General features: G+C 38.8%; 1 protein-coding gene across 50 annotated transcripts in view; it reads right to left on the reverse strand.

The window, feature by feature from the left end:
- Window positions 1-11,441: 11,441 nt before the first annotated feature.
- Window positions 11,442-15,735, reverse strand: part of EPB41L2 (erythrocyte membrane protein band 4.1 like 2) — a 109,315-nt gene continuing 105,021 nt past the window's right edge. For all 50 annotated transcript variants that reach the window (XM_040553749.1, XM_040553742.1, XM_040553740.1 and 47 more), the window contains one exon: window positions 11,442-12,722. The gene's annotated coding sequence lies outside the window, so the exon portion shown is untranslated. The remainder of the gene's footprint in view (window positions 12,723-15,735) is intronic.

Below are 15,735 nucleotides of genomic sequence, written 5' to 3' on the forward strand. Positions count from 1 at the left end.
TCTACTGAGGTGATGGTTTTATAAATCTGAAGGTGTAAGGAAGGGATATATTATGGCTAGTCTTCTTTTTAAACTTATCAGTGCGGCCTAGATACAGTTCTGCTATGGACTGGTGGCCAGATGGGAAAAACTGAACACACTGAACACCCCAAATCCAGTTGCTTACTTGAATGTTTAAAAGGTTCTTAAATTCTTTGGCGTGTATGTCCCTGAGAATCAAATATTTCTGATTTTTCTACAAAAAGAATCTTTCCTGAATTTTGCTGTTCAGCAGCTACTCTTTTGGAAAAAATGCTGTTGCTACAACACCATTCTCTCACTTGTGCCTGCCTCAGTGGTTTGGTTTGAAAACTTCAGACCAGAGAGTACATGTATGCCTGTGTTTCAACCTGTATGTATAACAGGGTCTTCACCTTGAGTGAACAATTTAGGTCTGTTGTAAAATCAGTAATATATCTGGAAGGAGTATGCTTATTATTCAGAATGGCATGTATATTAGCAGACGACAGAGCCCATACTGCTGAAAAGGCAGCAGCTTTACATATCGCGCCCAGCCCAACATATCCAAAGGTTTCGGAGCCCTACACTGCTTGAATAAGCACTTTTAAACTCCGTGGTTGAGTAACTTTACAAGTGAACTCCAATCCTATTAGGAATCACGGGCCTATACAAACAAACCAAAGTCCAAAAAGTGATAATAGTCTGAGCAAAGGGCAGAATGTTGATGCAGAAAAAAAAAAAGAAAAGAAAAAAAAAAGGAAGAAAGCAGGATAAATCAGCTCCACACTTACAGAGCTGAAGAAACTTATTCAGCAAGGCTGCTGCAGCAGAAATGAGCGTAACTTACATTATTTCAGTGTTTGTAAGGGAGCTACCCGGCTGCATTCTCTTTGGCTGGATCTTCATGTCTGTGGCTTTATTCCTCCTGATGCTCATCGCCTATTTCAGGATGCAACTATCAGAAGGTGAGTCGCAACTCAGGCAGAAAGAGTGGGTAGACAGACAAAACTTCTCATTCAACAGGCTGCTGTCAGGCTTGTACCCTTAACTAAACCGAAAAGAACAATGATCCTACTCTTCTGAAGCTGTACTGCATTTTAAGCCATTTTCTGATTTGAAAAAATATTATAAAAATACGTTTGGAATTCAGATTGAATCCTTACTGAAAATTCTGTAGTTTTACCTATGATGCAGTACAAAAAGACAACCAAATAGACAACCAAATGGAGAAAAAGAATAGGGCGGCTAGAGCAAAGATTGTTTTTCTCTGTGTGAGTCTTCAGCATGAAGCTGACAGCAGCTACACCCCACAATAGCTGGCTGCTGAGCGTGCCTCTGCGTTCTTTCGAATGTACGCATTTGTTCTTACTTGGTATGTGAATGTACATTTGCCATTTTAACTTTTCTACGTTAAAATCAGCTTATATTCCGAAATCCATCTTTAGAGTAAAAGCAGCAGAAGAAACAGCCTGCCCACCCAGGTGGATGCACAGCAAGTGACACAAACCTCACACCAGTGTTGCAAACCGGGGTCCTCACAGGATCTAATGCGTCCTGCACAAAGACACGGGGCTATGGCTGTAGCAGGCAGGGGATTCCTTTCAGGAAAGAAATCCCTGCACATCAGACCACCACATTTTAATGGGATGGTTTTCATGCCTTCCAGGTTTGAGTCCCAGCTAGGTCTGATATGTAGTCTGAGACTGCTCAATCTGAGCCGATGTACACGCATGCCGCTCTCATTTTAAGCCTCCAATCTTAAACAAAAACTGCCAAGGCCTGTCCCAGAGTGCATTCATATCAGTCCTTATCTTGTTTTTCCTTCAGCCCTTCCAAAACCCCTTCTTGCAGGCGTTGGCTAAGCTTGTTCCTGAAATTAGCTGCCTTTTGACCTTTTTTCCTTAAGGAGTGCTGGAGAAGCTAAAGTGATATCCTAGGTTTCCTCAGTAAACTTCAGCATGCTTCTTGGTATAGCTTGATGCGAATCCCATGAGGGACAAATGTCCGTGATGCATTGTACTGCAGGTTTCAGCTCCAACAGCTCACCCATGATCTCAAAAGCAGACTTGGCTAGGACAATCCTGACTGCAGGGCTCTGCAGGGAAACCAAGACGTTTGCCCAGAGCTGACCCAACGTGAGCCTGACAGCAACAGGCTAGATTTACCCAGCCACTACAAGGTTAGGGAAGAAGCCTTGCCTGAATTCCAGATCAAGCACTGCAAGTTGTACATTCATTAAACTTGTTCTGTCCTGAATATATCTTCTGAAAACCTGAAAATTAGGTAATTTACCACAGTTCTAAATGTAGGAAAGGCCACAATATCCCCAAATGTAGCATGAATTAATTTCTTATTTTGCATAATATCTCCAGGCATCTAGAACTGAGGCTTTTGCAAGGAGGAAGGGTGTTTGTTTGCATACAAGTGTACACCACAAGCTACCTTCAGGCTGCTAAAACTCAGACATTTCCTGTTGAAGATGTGCTTTTCAGATGCTGAATTAATCAACTAGGAAAGCCTGCTCTGCATGACTAACTCAGCTCTGCCTTCACCTCTCTCCAAGGATAATTTATAACTGCTGACAGTTTTTCACACGCCGGCAAACAACAAAAAATGGTTTGGTGCCAAAACATCATACAATTCAGTATCTATGAGGGAGAAGGAAACCTGAGTATTGAGAGCTCTATCACTTTCTGAAAGATTGTCTTAGGAAAAACAGAATAGAAGCTAATAGAATTGTTGCATTCATCTTTGGATAAAAACAGGAGTTCTCTCTTTCAGCAAATAATCAGTGTCTATCTGTGATAAGTACCAGCTGTCTAACTGAATGAAATAATACTACTGAACTCATTTTTACGTAGTGTTTCTCTTGCTTTTCTATTCCAGCTAAGACTGAGCAAAACAGGAAAAGGAGGTGGGCTACAGATCCCAAGGGTATGGGCATTTTGCTAAGGCTCAGAAAATGCTTTCATTAAATCAAAAGAATCCATCTGAAAAACCCCACAGACATTCATGTTTGTGCTGCATGTCAACCACTGAAACAGACTGGCCTACAGCTTTGGATTTGTAAGGAGTTTAAGTAATGATTTCCTAAATTTTCTAAGAGTAGCAATCGAGTTTTTAAGAGAGAGGTGGATGATCTGGATGGCAGGGGAATTTGTCAAAGGAACAGGAAGGAAGGAAGGAAAGGAAGCTTCCTTACTTCTCCCTTTCCTAGCTGAGGAGGATGAAGTAAGAGAAATCCCTGACTGTCCAGGGCCCCATGGAAGGAAATTCTCCATTTCCACATCAGAAGTGTCCTGGGTGGGATTCTAAGAAGGGTGAGAGATCCATTCTTGTCTAAGACTTTGGACATCACTGTCCCAGCTCTAACTCTAAGCCCTTCCTTCACTTGATCTGGGGGAGAGTCCAGCCCATCACCCAGGCCTCCAGACTACTCATGAATCATGGTGAGCAGTTCTCCCTGAGCAGGCGATCTGGGGCAGCTTCAGACCATCAGGCAAGCCATGTAACTAAAAAATAAGCCTGGGAACAAACTCCTTTAAGTGCTAACAGTCCTTCTCAACAAAGCCGCAGAAATTCAGTAGGCCCTGGGTACCTATTTCCTTAGATCCCATTAAAAATAACTAAAACAAATTTGCATTACTACAAGCAGGGCTGCCTTGTTTCATTGTCAAATGAGCACTCTTCATTATTCTCTATAGAGCAAGAGAGAAGGTCCGTATAAATATATCAAAACCCACTTCGGTATTATCCCCTTAAGGTTTCTTAAGAATAAATCTAAACCTAACAAACGAAACCACAGAACTTTACTCTGAACAACTGACGATGACAGGAGAATCTACCATCTCATGAATTTTTTTTATGCTGACTAGACTTCTTCCTTTTTTTTTTTTTTTCTCCTCACCTTTTTTTCCCCCCTCCAATTCCCCACCCCTCTCCAAATATTCTCCTAGCCTCTGATGACACTACCCTGTTTTGAAGATGCAGGCTTATGTTCCTGTTCTGTTTATACCACAGGCAGCACAGGGATGTCTGGGCTGTCACGGCACTGCCACAGTAAAACAGAAAGTGAATTTTCAGTAAACACTAACTCCTGCTCTACTGCTGCTGGTGCAGCCTCACCTTGAGTACTGCGTGTAGTTTTGGGCACCACAGTTTAAGAAAGACATAAAACTATTAAAGAGCGTCCAAAGGAATGCTACGAAGATGGTGAAGGGTCTACAGGGGAAGGCATATGAGGAGCACCTGAGGTTCCTTGGTTTGTTCAGCCCAAAGAAGAGGAGACTGGGGGGAGGCCTCATGGCAGCCTGCAGCTCCCTCACGAGGGGAGCAGAGGGGCAGGCGCTGAGCTCTGCTCTCTGGGGACAGCGACAGGACCCGAGGGAACGGCATGGAGCTGGGACAGGGGAGGGTCAGGCTGGGTGTTAGGGAAAGGTTCTGCACCCAGAGGGTGGTCAGGCACTGGCACAGGCTCCCTAAGGAAGTAGTCATGGCACTGAGCCTGCTGGAGTTCAAGAAGTGTTTGGACCATGCTCTCAGACACATCGTCTGTTTTTTTGTGTGTTTCTGTGTGGAGCCAGCCTTGTGGGTCTCTTCCAACCCAAACTTGTCTATGATTCTACGCTCTCCTTGCGGTTGTTGAGGAATTTTATTCTGATTGAAAGCTAGTAGAGGCAATGAGGATAGGGTATTTCTGCTGATAACAGCGGAGTTTGTTTCAGAGCTTCACTGGGCATAAGCATGGGCCCTCTGTCACCCTCAGATGATTTTCTAAAAACATATGGAAATTGATAATATTGCACCACTCATGTGCCTTCAGCTTCATAAAGATCATACTAATAAACATCAGCTCCTTTTCTTTATAGAAATTCACCACAAGGTAGCACATTCTTATGTATGTTTCTGTTGCTTGGTTTATCTTCCAGTTGATAAGGAACTGGCCATGCTGCATGACCCCAGAAACACCCTCCTGGATTATCGCAAGGAGCAGCAGAAGCTGTGGAGATCTGGGAAAAAAGTGAACAAATGCAGGAACTGAATGACATTTAAGGGAGTCTCATGTCTCAGGAAGCAAGCTTACAACCAGTGCTCAGCTCTGCAGGTTTAAAAATAACCAGCTGTAGATAAATACCACAGAGGAGAACAAAATGGAGAGAAGCTAGTGCTGCGCTGTACAAACAAAACAGCTGCTGCCATTCAAAAAGGCCTTGTAGCAGTTTTGCTCTGTCCCATGAGGCCCATTTATTCCCCTCATGAGGCACCAGAGACCTCCTGCAATGTACTGTATCAGTTTGTTTACATGACACAGGATTTGGTGGGAGAGAAAGCACCTTGCTCACTAGTCCTTTGCTAGCCTACAAGGAAGAAAACTATATAACAAGCTCCTGAGAGGGCTGAGCTGCGCATACAAGGCAGGCAGTCTTATTAAACTGAAGATGCAAAAATAGCAAGTTCATATCAAGCAGTGACATCTAGAAATTGAGAAGGGTGATGAGGGGGAACTGACTTATTTTCATTACGTGTATACTTTGGGAAAGAGTGTAGGTTTCCTAAAGTATACTTCCCATAGAGTTTGGAAACAAAATATAACATTGATGGGAAACAAAAGGACTTTGCTGATTGACAGTGCCAAATATTGAAACCACGGAAAATTGCAATCAGTGTTTATCCAAACAGCTACTTTAGATTGAGGACAATCCTTGAATAAATGGATGATTTTTCAAATAAAAAACCCGTAAGTATGGATGTGTCTTGTCACACAATCCCCCCCCTCTCCAATCAGCTGTAGATGTACAAGTTTTAGCGTATTTCTGATTGGCTGAGGCCCACAAAAATACAACTCAAACTGTTCAAAAATACTCTTGCCTTTTATCTTCTAATTCAAATTTAAACCCCAACTGATGAATAACAAGTGACTGTACTTACTGTCCCTGATATTTACTGTTCCTACCTGCTCGCAATTGCTGTCTGCAATTACCTCTCCTTACAGTTGGTTGTTGTTATCCACTACATTCTTGCATGGTGGGTAATGTGCTTTGTATGAGTTATCTGTGTTTTCGCAGAACTGTAGTTTTCACAGCCTTTTGAGAACTCCTTTGAATCATTTTGTAAATATTAAAGAGGCCATAACCACAAGTTTAAGAAACAGTGTAATTTACCAAACATTATGAGAAAAAAGGAGTCAAACATCAATTACCTTTACTATACGTAACAGTTCTCCATCACATTTTAATACTATCCTATTTTTTAAAACGTATAATTTTTTTCCACACATCTATGCAAATAATATTCATTGCATTGAACAGGTGAAGAGCCAATTATTTGTTAGTTAGAAAGAGCTACCTCTGCATTTTTAAAGTAAAGGGTAGGATGCTGAAACATAAGTACCTCTAGTTAGATCTAGTAGTCTCTAACCTCTATTTAATTAACTATGCTTGAAAAGTGCAAAGTACTTTGTAATTCCTTCCATTTGAAATCAGCAGAAGGTTCCGGGTGGAAAACAAACAAGCATTTATGCAGAAGCCATAGCATTGATATGAACAGCAGAAGTTAAATACAGGGAAGATACTTGGACTTTGACTTCAAAGGAGGCAACTTGTAAAAGAAACACAGCGAAGCATGGAAGAACAAAAACAGTAGAAACAAGCTGATCTTGGTCATCTGCCAGAGGAATCTGCAGCATGATTGCTGGGTTCCCCACCCTCAGCTGGCAACTCGCACCAGGTGCCCATTATCACTCTCCAGGTGTTTCAAGATGTCCTACCTGAACTTTGTAATATCACACCAGAAGTGTTTTTCCCCATATCCTGTAGTCAAAAAGTTTAAGATAGTTTTCTTCTGATTTTATCCTTTGCATAAACTTGTTCTTTGCAGTAAGAGCAAAGTATGCAGTCTTTTTGTTCTTACAAACCTCATACCACAAATTTTGTTTGATTAACAACATATACAATGCATTTCAGAGAGCAAAAGGAAAGAAACACTCTAAAGGCAGCTTTCAAATCACAAATGCTCCCTATCATACAGTTGTTAAGTGGACATTAGATTCATGACAGCAAATTGACATACTTAGGAAACTGGGGAGCACATATTCCCTTTCCTCTCTCACGCCTGGGCTTTTACATTACCTCGCAGGCCTAGTGCAACACAGTCCAAAGCAGAGCATGCTTTCTTTACACCTAGTACATCCAGACTTGACTGTAAAGGCAGAGTCTTAAAAGCTCTTAATATTGGCCCGCTCCTACCATTAATGAGTTCTATTCTTATACCTTAAATGCTGATACTAAGCAACCAGAATAAGTCTGCTTTCATTGAAAGATTCATCATGATTCCATGAAGGCAGTGATGATGAAAAAATGCCACACTGTTTAACTTTAGGACTTCTAAACTTGGATTTATGTCATTATATAAAGAATGTAAGGTTCACTAAAGAATACCAGACAGTTATTACAGTGTCAGCAAAGTATTTATGAATACTTACAGGATACAGAGCTTGAAAGATTAAGATGTAATGCATAAAGATTCTTAAGAAAAGTGCTCTTAACTCACAGAGCTATTATTGACCACATAAAGAACGTATTCAATTGAAAGAACCTACATAAAAAGCCTGTTCTCCTGGTCACATAGATAATGGCTGCTTCAAAACCAATCACAAGATCATAGAACGGTTTGGGTTGGAAGGGACCTTAAAGACCATCCAGTTCCAAACCCCCTGCCATTGGCAGGGACACCTTCCCCTAGAGCAAGTTGCCAAAACCTGATTCAACCTGGCCTTGAACACCTCCAGGGATGGGGCATCCACAGCTTCTCTGGGCAACTTGTGCCAGTGCCTCCACCACCTTCGTAGTGAAGAACTTCTTCCTTAGATCTAATCTAAATCTACCCTTTTTTAGTTTAAAGCCATTACTCACAGTTCCTGTAAGCTAACAATCAAACACCTCGAACAGGAGAGATCCTGAAGTTAGAGCCAGGTATAATACAGTGTCTAAGAAGAGAGATATGGAAGTCTGATTTAATGATCTACCTCTGCCTACAGTTGGCTCACACGAACAACTTCAAGCAGAGAGCAAGCCCTCCAGCTTTTGGGTATCAGTCCCTGCTGTAACCCTCACTCCACGTCTCTTTTGGCAGAGAATGGTGGTCAGTCAGGTAGAAGCAATTCATAGGCCTGACTGAGCACACAGACCACTTTGGAGATTTCACTCAGACTGTAAATTGTTTGGGTCAGGAACAGTCCTCATTTTGTTCAGCACCTGGATGAATACTGAGTAAGAACCATATTCTGGTTGGTGTCCTGGTGTCCTTGTTCAATGCCTCTGCCCAAAAGTTTGATTAAGAACTCCTGAAATATTTAGGAGACATTTATCTTTGGCAGAGCAAGATCATGTGTAAGACGTAAAGGATATAAGGGACATTTAGAAATACAGATTGCTCACTGTCTTCTGCAGTAGGATACTCTTAGAGACCAAGTTCTTCATCAATGTGTGTATTTCCATTCTAAACAGTATTGACTTTTTACATTTAAGAAACATGCTGCCAGTAGAAAAATCAGTGATTTTGGATATTGGTCATAAGTTACAATAATCGTTCCCTTTCCACTCCATTCTCACCCCCCTCAATTTCAAACACCCATTCCTCCACCATCTATGGAAAGACAGACTCGCCTGGACCACATAAAGATACAGAAGTAAAGTTTAGCAAGCCTCACTACAACCTAGCATTAATGTTGTTGATTTCACAAAATGTCTGAGAATAGAGATGTAAAAAATGTTATTTTTTTAATCACTCCTAAAGACTACTGTAAAATAGTATTACAGCTACTGAGTAGAATACAATGTAGGTATTAGATAAGAATTATAACAGAAAAACACCAGGTGCCTTTGCCATAACCACTTCTTGAGCAGTAATTGCTAAAATGCAGGACGATCTGACATTCAGGACTCTGTATCATGTCATGAAAATCCTCAGACCTTGCTGTTTTCAGTACCATTACTGAATAGTGCCAAGAAACATCTGTTTTCATGCTACTGGCATTAAAAACATATTTTACATTGTTCCTTGGACAAGGAAAAAAAATATACATTTAAATAATACTACAGAACAAGAGCTTTTTAAAAAGCAAATAGCAAATGTGTAAGAATAAATCTACCGAGGCAGATATAGAAGACTGATAGACCAATAAATCTTTGAAAATTGCTGAAAGCTGTAAGAATATTTGAGGAAGTACTACTTTCTAGTACAGTACTTATTCTGTTTTATACACAACCCCAGGCAACAATTAGTAGCCTAGGTCAGAAGCAGGATTCTGGGAGTGTTAGTCCTTTAGTCTGGCCCAGTGCAGCCATTCATATGTACTTACCTCCAAAATCCCATTGGAGTTCCTTCATGCTAAACAGAATAAATTAAATTAACACTATAGTCATTAGTAGTACTGCTAACGATTGTAACTTGTACTAATATTACCAATCCAAGTATGTTTTCAAAGTGCAGTATAAGAAAAAAAAAAACAGGCAAAACTAAACAAAACCACAGCAAAGCAGCCTGATAATCAAAACAGTTTCAAACCTCCTAGAGGTGAAATCAGGTCAACAACATGGGATACCAGCTGCTCCAAGTAGCCTACTTCCATTGTGAACATGCCTAAAAGCTAAGAAGCTGCCAGTGCTTCCTGGTCAAGGATACAGTTAATCATTACTCTGGCCTCCATCAAATCATACAAACTCTGACTTCTGTCATAATATTTCATTTATCTTGTTCTATCTAGCTGATTTCTGTGGACAAACTAGAAGTTGCCATTCAGTCTGAGTTGTCCAGTAGAAGAGTATTTCAAGAAACACTTTGTACTGCAGCTGCTTATAGATCTGAGCAGTACATTTTTTTTCTTAAAACCCACCAATCTCCAGAGTTGCTTGCTTGTCCTTTATGAAGCCTTAATCAAGGAAACAATCTGAACAATTCTAACATTTAGTATGAACCCTCAGGTGATCATGATAAAAAAGAAAGATGTATTAAGTATTTTTATATAGGATCCACGTGACTCACTGCTTTCAAACAGTATTTAAGCAGAATTACTCAAATACCTTCTCCAGATTTTCATTAAATGGGTTTGTAATTGTGTTTGAAATTAATTGCCTAAGTATTGTAAAGTCAGCTTGTGAAATGTCTTGAGAACAATTTCTTTTGTTGCATTTTGCAGTTTTTGCCATGGGTATATAAAAAGGTAACAACGAAAACTCATCAGAATTGCACAATATTCTAGAGTTTGTGAATAATTTCAACCAGAATCTCTAAAACTTGACTACTTTTAGGTTTAATCACACTTGGGAGCTAAGTTTTTCTGCATGACAAAGGCTGTTTAATTAGCACGTTTAATCCATTAAAGCAATAGCTATGTACAAGCTATGCTGAGCTGAAAGTAGTACAAATTTTCCCTCGATATAAGGTTCTGATTAGTATTTGAAGAAATACATCTCTCAGTGAAAGTTGTATTGTTTTCAAAAATATTATATTTGCAGTTTTAAGGATTAAATACAATTGCAATAAAAAACAGAATCGATCTAGTGCCTAACAAATCAAAGATCCAACTCAATAAGGAATTGACTTTCTTCACACCAAACAAGTTCTGTAACTAATACCACACGACATCAAAAATGCCTCTAAGACTTTGTAGAGCTGTTTCTTACACACTTTTTAAGTAAATCCATAAAATCATCCCCTTAAATGAATACATCTCCATTATGACCTTCTCTATGTATCCAACATTTACTACTTTCTTGACCACCTCCTTGCTCATGCACAGAGTTGTAGTAGTATTTTTAGGTTATTAGGTTGGGTGGGGTTCTTCTTTTAAAAAAATCTAGTATTTTTCAGGCTAATATGGGATGTAATTAAGAACACCTGTATGCATATAAATGAACATCTTGGTTACTGTTGTATTACAGTGTCCAAATTATACAAAGCCAGAACTAAAAAGAATTTCTGTTAACCAAGCATGCTGACAGACGGCAGCAATCTAAACTGAGAACTGCACCAAAAATACATCACTGATAAAATGAGTGAGAAAAAAAATTGTACTGAAAGGTAGTATGATTTGTTACTTTAAAATCATAGTACCTCTAATTCAATGAACTCAGTAGAATGACTTGTCAACTGGGGCATTTTAACTTGCATAGTCCTGTCCAAATCTTCTTTTTTTTGGAGTCTTTAAGATTTCTTCTTCTCTGAACCACAGAGAACAGGAAGCTTATTGCAAGACACCTAAAAACCACACTAATATATTAGAAGACAATTGATAATTGTGACACCCTTCAGGTAACCCTGGAGACTACCTGTACTACTCCCTACTCCCTTCTCAGGGTTCTGTGGCTTCTACAATTGCATTTCTCAAAACTGATTTGCTCATTTTAAATATTACCAAATTTATGTCTGAGTGCCAATAGTCATACAGAGAATAAACAACTTTATTTTATAATAGAATTACAGAAAGCAAAAATAACACTTAATACAACTTCAAGCTGCTATAAATCTAATTTGGCATTTTAACTATACACAGAGTCAACAGCAAAACAAAAACAAAACAAACAAACCAAAACAAACCCCAAAACAAACCACCCCCCCAAGAACAACAAAAAAAGTAAAATCCAAAATAATTAACAGGTTTTCTCATTCTCAAATGGCAGTTTCAAATGATGGTACTGTCTCATTACTTTATGAATGGAATCTATCACACACTTTTTACTCAGTATCCTAGAAACCTGCATTAGCCATTAGACAAAGCATCTGAAACATATACCTTCTCAATAGCAGAAATGTCAGTTCTAACATGTAGGCAGTGAGGTTTAATACAAAGCAAGCATTCTACAGGTGTGTTCAAATAATGGAAGTGTTGAAGTTTGGACACAGTAACAAAAAAAAGCACTAAGGTTTTAAGCTGCCTAGATCATCTCTTGTTGGAAGAAGAGAAAGATATTTTGTTATTCCTTCTTTCCTTATCTGGAATGTTGCAGACAGCAAAATGTCTACAAAAAGATGAGCATTGGCACCAAAGTGCAAAAAGAACACAGTGCTCAGTCAGAAGAATTTTCTTTGTAACTCCTCCTCCTCTACAGACTACCACACCATCTCTGCCCCACAGAGAGGAGAACCTTAGAACAGAGAGAGTTACAGGAGATATCAGTATAAAATTTATCCAAAGAAAAATATTTTTTTCAAATTTTAGGAAATGTTGTATTTTTATAAAAATCTTTGTTATGTGATACTATATATTTACCTGAATAATCTGAAAAAAATGTAAATTATTCCAGAAAGATTTCGTTTGAAATATTTGGAAAAAAACACTATATCTAAATTAGTTAAGATCCCCTTTTTTGCACAATTACTACCTGCTCCAGTGAACAATGCTTTCCAGACTTCTTTTGTGTTCACTTTCATATAATCAAGAATCAACTTCCAAAATGCAAATATTTGTGAAAAAGAAGATCATACCCTCTAAAACTTCATTTAAAAAAAGTCTAAGTTTGTTAAGAAGTGGTTATAAAAAAAATAAACAAGAAAGATTGTAAGGGAATATAGACCAAAGATGTTAACATGGAGTTTGGTATTGGCATTTCAGTCTTAAACATCTGGTCATCATTGCTAGGCTCCGTGAATTCGGTTGAGTAGTGATGACTTGGAATGATCACAGTTCTTCATGGTTATGAACATGGTCAGTATCATTTTCATTTCTGGAAGAAAACGGAGGGGGAAGATTACATAAGCATTCATAGCAGATGCTGTGTGAATGTCACATCAGATTCAGGAAGACTTTTTTTTTTTTTAAACGATATCAGTTATTTTGAGGGAGGGTTATTTCACAAAAAGTGTTGTATGAACTAAAGTCTCCTTCAATTCTGAGGTAAACAGCAATTCAGTGCTTTTCCTGCTTTAGTATATTTTTCCCTCCCCAAAATTTTCATGGTTTTAATAGTCACCTCCTGCACAGTTTACTGAACATTTTAATCCATAGTCTAGTACATAAAAAGAAATGAAGGTAATTGCTCAGTTAATAATCCCTGAGAATCAGAGTACAGCATCTTTCCCTTTCATTAGGGAAAGCAAAGATACATAAAAAACATTGCCATAGTTGTGGTCAGGGCAGAGCTTTCATCACCTCAGAAAAAAATAATCCAGATTCATTGTGCGTTTCTATTGCCTAAACACAACTGTCTAGAGACATTTCTACAGGCACACATGGCTTTCGGTTGGTGCTACAGGAGGGCACAGGTCTCCAGATGGTCCATGCTGCAGACAGATATTCAAGACATTTCACGTGGCCTGTATCTGGGCAACTGAATTTGTTCCTGAACATTTAAATAAAAGGCATTGCTCAGTCACCACATCTCAAAAGAGTAACATGGTGAAATGTCTTCATATTAGTCCTCTTTCACTTTCTCATAAGCATTTCAGTTTAAGAACCGTAAAGCAATTAGCAAACCCAGACAAAAATGACGCTTTCCAATATATTGCAAACACCATTCTACAATGTATATATTTCTAAAAAAAGCAAAACACCCTCAGATGGAATTATTTTCCTTTTTTTTTTTTTTTAAACCAAGTAATAGAATATTTGATGAAAGAACAGAATCAATTTTGCAGTTAGTCACTAACGTAGGAACATGGTGCAAACCTGCAAGATTTTCTTCCCCCCATGTCAGAGTCCCTTCAAAAGAGATGTTACAATTACTTACATGGGACAGATTATGCTGAACACTGATTCGAAACATACTTTTCTGGACTGAGATAGCATGAAGAAACTGTCATGTTCTGCACAAATATAACAAAAGAAGCAACCTCTGCTCCCAAGACCTTTAAATTCATGCTTAATAATCGTAAATGAGTATTTCAATGATAGCATACACTATAATAGCAAATCCTTACAGATCAGAACGATTTGTTCTGCTTTCTAAGTGCAGCTTTCTACCTCAGATCCGTATGTGTAAATCCTGAAAATATGAGAAGGATGGTAGGAGTGTGCATGCTTAGTGTTGCTGTGTACCACGGGGCTAGTGAAGTTACCTAAAACAAGGGCATACTCCTTTGCTACAAACTAACAGCTGTCTCAAAAGTGGTGTGGATTTTTCCAAGCTCTTCTGGAGCACAAGTAACATTCCTATCTCACAGTTAGTGCAGGTCCACATCCTCTCCTGTGTTTTCAAAATAAATCTGGAGCATACATGCTGTACCTGTTTTCAGTGTCACTAAGCAACGAAGCTACAAGACAAATCCAGTTGAACATCGGAAAAAAGTTAACATAGAGCTTCCTGCACAGTTCATTTTTGATGACTTGTTCCCATCCCTCCTCCCCAACAAGCAAACATCTCCCTGACCCTCAAAGCAAACAAAAAACATCAACAAAACAAACACATGCTCCTATACCCCCCCCAACAAATTCCACTACACACACGCACCAGTTCTGTGGCCCTTCAGCCCAATGCTTTATAAAATAAATCTTTCCTGTCTAAATCGCTTTTATGTATACAGCACATGCAAACAAAGGGTTGGAGGTACAGCACTGTGTTTTAAGTTACTGACAGCTGAAGTTGTCTGAGAGTGCCTGCAACTTTTGAAAATATATTTTTAAAATGTCAGAACTCTGCTACCTCCACCAAAAGACAGCCCTTTGTTATTTCCAGTTTATAACATTAACATCCAGGAGAAGGAGTGTTGACCTAGCACTTCCAAATCTGATCCATATTGGTTTTGGTTTGTGTAAGTTACGAGCAAAACTTATTCCTTCCTTTTTCAAACACACAATAACCTGACTAACACTGAAGAAATTTTCAGAGGGCAGCTCAAACTTAGCTCCATTCTGACTTAAAGACTCCAGTTTCTCAGCAAGCTCTCAAAGGAGAGCCAACCAAAAGGTAATTTATGAATTATCAAAGTAAACACTCCTCATTCTAGCACAATCTGTGTGAGGCCAAGAAAGGCAACTGGAACCCTCTCATTCAATACTTAGGGTACGCCTGCACGCGAAGGACCCGGAGGGGCTGCAACCATTCTACACATTACTGAGGAAATAAGAATCGAGAAAACTAACTGCTGTAAAAAAATACAAGATAATTTTCTTTTACTTCATGATAAAGATGATTTTCATTTCTTCAGATATTTTCTTTTACTTCAAACCCTACACTGACAGAGTTTGCCCACTTGATAGCAGCCAATAATACCTCTGGCAGCCAAATACTGAGATTCATCAGTAGAAAGAGAGGTCTCCAAAAAGAAGGTTTAAAACATCACTGTTCGAAACTTTACTTATTTTTAAATCTCTCCTATTGTTATTTAACCTTTCCAATCAATATTTTTTCCTTGAAGCTGAATCTACAGTCAACAAACCAATCAAGTTTGAAAATACTGAAGCTTCAGTTTCAGGACATTAGCTAGTATGACAAGCTGAAGAAACCTGAAACTTTAAACACCAAAGCTGATACCGGGCTTCACATTAGCCTATATCCAGTATGACAGCACTTTATTCAGTGTTCTTTGTGATCTTTCTGGTGAATACTTCAAGAACAGCAGTACTTTAAAAATTACTGTTCCTAGAAATGTTACTAGTAGCAACGAAAATATTGTTTCCTTCTGAATATCTAAATTCTGAGCTGTTTTGTGGCACTGTGGATTCTGTCAATCAACACAGCAAACTTTTTTTTAAATAAAAATATATACTTTTTTTTTAAACAATTCTGACCTGGGCCATTA

Source organism: Cygnus olor, chromosome 3 (genome assembly GCF_009769625.2).
Source record: "Cygnus olor isolate bCygOlo1 chromosome 3, bCygOlo1.pri.v2, whole genome shotgun sequence".
NCBI classification, from domain to species: domain Eukaryota; kingdom Metazoa; phylum Chordata; class Aves; order Anseriformes; family Anatidae; genus Cygnus; species Cygnus olor.